The sequence below is a fragment of the Penaeus monodon genome, unplaced genomic scaffold (genome assembly GCF_015228065.2).
Source record: "Penaeus monodon isolate SGIC_2016 unplaced genomic scaffold, NSTDA_Pmon_1 PmonScaffold_11756, whole genome shotgun sequence".
Lineage (NCBI taxonomy): Eukaryota > Metazoa > Arthropoda > Malacostraca > Decapoda > Penaeidae > Penaeus > Penaeus monodon.
Window position 1 is genome coordinate 4,741 of NW_023640554.1, and position 5,187 is coordinate 9,927.

The 5,187-nt window shown below is 46.5% G+C and overlaps 1 pseudogene; it reads right to left on the bottom strand.

Moving 5' to 3' along the window:
* Window positions 1-2,892: 2,892 nt before the first annotated feature.
* On the bottom strand, window positions 2,893-4,086 carry LOC119568952 (annotated as a pseudogene).
* Between the last annotated feature and the right edge of the window lie 1,101 nt (window positions 4,087-5,187).

Consider the following 5,187-nt stretch of genomic DNA (forward strand, 5'->3'; position numbering starts at 1 on the left):
CCCCACCAACACACACATTATATGGGTTGTATGTATATAGTATGAATCAACATATATACCGGCCAAAACACCCGATGAAATGCAGTGTTTGCCCCAAAGGGGCGGAGAACGGGAGGGGGTGACCCATGGGCGAGATATAAAACAATATAAACACAATTTTCCAAAAACTTGAAAAAATTAGTATAAGAGTGAGGCATCAAATCAACACAAAAAAGCATAAAAACACAGCCGAGTTTTTCAGCGACTGAAAAAACATCCCTTTGTTTTTAACCCGACCTTAAAGATAAATAATACACACTCATAAAATACTACGTCGATCATACAGTTTATTAACATATCTAGCATTACCTTTTTAGGGGGTTTTAAAAGGGAAGCCAATTAACGTAATAACACAATTAATAAAAAGTAAAATCCCCAAAAAAAAAAATCATTAAAAATGTGTTTAATATATTCCAACGAAATAATTTTGAAGTGTTAAAACATGGGACACCATTTTGGGGTTCGTATCTCCGATAGTCAACTATCCTAAATAAAATTTGGCATCGACAAAATATGTTCATTTATCACATACCGCTTCAAAAAAATAACATTTTGTTTGTAGACAAACCCCAATAACAAAACAAATTCCCTAAGCTCAAAACCCAGGGCGTTTAAAAAAGAGTATGAATGCATATGTAATATTTAAAAATAAAAAGGGGGAAAATATAAGCCCGTAAGTACAAAAGAAAAGCCTCGGTGTGGCTCCGTGGGGGAAGGGGGGCCCGCCTGGTCGGAGGGCGAGGCCGGGCCAGCTCCCGACCGACGCCCGACGTTTCTCCCTTCTTTACCCTTTCACATTCGTCTTCCGTCCTCAAAAAACCACGGGGCACCTTCACCACGAATCACCAATTAACCCCCTTTTATTGTGTTTTTGCGAGGATTTTCGTCACTATCACAAGGGATAATCTATTGATCATGTTTGGTTGTTCCAGTGAAATATTATTCGTAATTTCCCGGTCTACTTTGTTTTCATCCTTAAAAATTTTAAACAAATATACATCAACAAAAAATTATTTAAAGACAACAACGATATAACAATAAAAATCCACATAACACAACAAGATAAACCAGGGGCGGGATGAGGCGCGACCCACGAGCACAGACCCAGGCCGGGAAAAAGGGAAGCCCCACACACAAACACAGGGCCGGGCCGGGCCCCTCTTGTGGTACCTGCGACCCAGGGGAACACGGCGTCGGCCGCTCCCGGGACATTCTGACCGTCGCACCTGCTGGCGGAAGCAATGCCCCCCTTTTTCAGGGTCAACTAGAAAGGGAGGGATTTTTCCCCTTTTCGAACAATTTCAAAAATTTCCGTTAAAAGGGAAGCAAATAAGGCAAACGTTTTTGGCTAATTTGTTTAATGTTTTAGGATAAATAGGTAGTGGTAATTTTCCCTTCCCCATCGTTGACTCGGGACATCCCTAAAACCCGCACGTGCAATTGGTTCGCAGCAAAAACAACAATACTGCAACGGCTGACTCTATTTGCTGTTTGTGTTCTGAAGATGCTCCCGGGGTCAGTTGGGGCCCCTTTAGGTGGCAGAGGAACAGGGGGAGGACCCGGCTGCTGTGGGGGCAATGGCATAGCTGGGGTTCCCGGGGGCGGCTGCGCGTCGGCATGGCGAATTGAGCTTTCTCCCCGAAATGCGTGTGCCCCACTTCAAATACGGTTTGTTTTTAGGTAGAGGCGGATGTCGGGGTCCAGATCCCGCTGTGGAACCCCCCAAAATATACGTTAACGGCGACGTCTGCTTGAGGACCTCGGTGAGCCCAGGGTCGAAGCGACACCCCTCTGATTTTTAAAATTTTCGGGTAAAATAAAAATCGTGCGTTTGCTCGTTTCCACAGCGCTAAGGAGGGGGTCCCCTTATATAGGGACCGACAGGAAAGTCTCATAATGCAGACACAGTTTGTACGCGGGGCTCCCCGCCCAGCTCGGGGGGAGAACTGCGTCACGAAAACCTCTCCCTTCGAGCGAACTCACAAACGCTCAAAAGCCTTTTCGGGGGGTCTTTTCCCCCGTACTCGCTCCGGTAAAGGTCTGACGCCCCCACTTGGCGTACACCCACACCCTCATGCGATTGCGGTTTTTCAGAAAACGATGAGGGGGATGGTAGGAGCACGGGAAGGCCCCCGAGCTGATGGTGGGGAGGAACACGTAGTCCAATAAGCCCCGTGTGAATAGTGGTAGTCTCGGCTCGTTTTTACAGAGGAGTGATTTTTAGGTCGAGACCCGAGCCCCCACTTGGCCCACCGTTGGAGCGCAGTAGATTTTATCCGCCGTCCCTGAGTTTTTTCCCGCCGCGCCCTGGGGCCTGCCTGAATGTCCCTCGGTTTTCACAATCGCAGGTCCAAAGGGTTCTCGCTGAGGGGGAAAGGGAATGGGGATTATGGGGTTTTTAGTGAAAAAGTTCACAGGAAAGTTTCAGGCGGTTTTTGTCTAGCCCCTTTCCCTAACGAGGCGAGAGTCAGGGAAAGTTGTAATTTTGTATAAAAAAAATTCATTATTTTAAAAACAATTTACGTAGAAGGGGAAGATGTTCAAAAATCATAAACCCTTTAAGTTCCTTGATTGAATTTCTATGAAGGTAGAGTGTTCTAATAATTCAGTCCCCTTGAAGGTTGTTGTGTATGACTTCGACGCCGTGTCATTCAATAAAGAACTCGATGTTTTTCCCCCCGATGAAGTGTGGGTGGAGAGGGATGAGAGTGCGGTTGCCCGTCCAGGTATACCTCGGGGGAGTCCCTCGGGTCCTCTCCGGCCGGAACCGTAGCCCCGGGACAGTCGACGAGTTGTGCCCAGGGTTTTTTCGTGGAAACAGGTGCATTGGCGGGGCCTCCCGCAGTGCAGGCGTCAAATCGCAGCTTTACAGCGGGTGAAACGTGCGAGTCGTCTCCAGAGGAATGCAGTTTCTTGGCTCCAGCAGGGATGGTGCCCGTTTTTCATGGCGACACCGATGGAGTCGAGGGCATCACCCAGGCGCTGGGTGGCCCATATAGCGTTGATCGTCCAGCCCCTCATCGTGCAGCGCATCGAAAGGGTTCCCGCCCAGGTAGAACTCGGGCAGGTCACGAGAAGGATCCATTTGGGGGAAACCTTTGGGGCTGTCTGACGAGATTTCTGATCTTTTTTGCTTTGTCCACTTTTTTAAAATTATTTTTATGAAAAGCGAAAGGTGCCCCGCTTTCATAAGATTTTTGTTCAGGAAATATTCAACACTTCAGGAACGAACTTGCATGATGTTTGTAACCCGTTAAAAATAGCGTCAAAGATTTTTAAATGGGCTCTCTTCAAAATTTTAAGATTTTCCCAAATCATTAATGTTATTTTGACCGCCGATCTAAATTGAAAACCCTTTTGGTATAAATGCATAATCAAACATTTAAAAATGATTTTTGACAAATTAAGCCACTGAAAATTTTTCAGGTTTTTTTAAAAAAACTTTAAATTTGTCAAAATATTGTCACTAAAATTATAGCTTCAAAATTCTGTTGTTATCAAAAGCTCCCTTTCTACATGAAAATCCTGTTGCGACAGATCAAGACTTTCAGAGACGGGAGGTTTTTAAAAAAACTTTTCGTGAGTTTCTATGTCGTTTGCACAAGTCTTAGAACACTAAAGGGGAGGGAAATTGGGAAGGACTTGTTGTTTTGACCTTACCTGGTTTCCCTAGGTCGAGGGTCCTGAGGGAGGCGGGCTCTTCACCACTTTGGGAACATCCCGCGGGGGTTTTGGCCCCCAGCGAGTCCTGAAGCCCCCTGGATGACAAGGGCCTCGCTGTCATGTAAACCTTCATTTCCGTCGAGTTTAAACACCTGCAGGCCAAAAAGGCCGCGAAAATCTTGTCATGATCACTTTGACGCGGTTGTCCGATAGCACGAGCGGTGGAGTCGAAAAGTACGAAAAAGGTTGTGAAATCGTCTCGATCATATTTGTTGCCAAATTTCAAAAAACCCCAAGTTTGTCAGTCGCGAAACGTCGCCGCGTCTTCGCGTGATTTTTTTGTTTGACATATCTAAACAGCGAGTTGAGCAGATCCGTGAACGTTTTGGAAATTCACCCCCGTATTAGTTTTGTGTTACAGACACTCCCAAATTCTAACAACAAACTCATCCTGTGAAAATCCAGGCGCGAGCACACTCACAAATTATTTTGTATGTACAATTTTTGTCAGTCTTTTATTTTCCCGAAAAAATCCGGCGGTAACGTATGAGGAGATTTTCCCGATAAATCTAACACTTTTAAGAAAAACAACCCAAAAGTCTTTTCTTCAGTTTATAATTTTGTTTGGAGACTCACATTAAAAAACCCGCAAGCCCTTTAGCGCTGCAAATCAAGCGGAACACTTTCGAGGTGGTTTAAAAGAAAATCTAACGAGCGCAGTCCCGGGGGACAGAATCTCTGCCTGATGAAATAAGAACTGGAGTCCTGAAGCTTATTCCCTTTACAGTTTAGAACCTTGATTTTCCACTCCACGCAGGCGGCGGAGGGTCCAAAGTTGTTTTCTCCCCAGATCCAAGTACTCCAGCTTTTTTTGGTCCTTAAATGCTTTATTGGCGATCTTAAGGGTCCCGACAGACCAGCGCATTGTCGTTTTAATGTCAGATTCCCAGTTGGGCAAGCCGAGGGAAAGCCTCCCCCGGGGACTCACCGACTTGCAATATTCGATATCGATTTTTTGCAACTCCGGGAATTTCCCAAACTTTTTTTTGGAGAGCATTTTGGGGGAAAATATCACTCATGCACCGATTCTAAAACTTCACTGTGTTTTGTGTCGGCACCAGGCGAAATTTGTGGCGTCTAGCTCACGTTGTTTGTCCGCAGTCGACCAGAGGGCGACGAGGTCGGTGCCCCGGGGGGGAGGTGACCTGGCAGTCGTCAGGAGTGTGGTAGTCCCCCCCCTACTTGCCCCCTGACAGCCACAGAAGGCTGCCAGGCACCAACCCCCCAAATCCACATCTTGCCCCACGGCCTTTTCACGAGACGCCCTTACCTGGCTAGTCGGGGGCCCCCCGGTCTCCCACTTAGGATGCGCGATGCAGAGTCCTCATTACTCCTTTGGAAAAAACACCTGAAGGTGATTGGGCCCATCAATTCTTTCACTTCCAATAGGATACAGCTTCCCCTTTTCCACGACATTGTGACAAA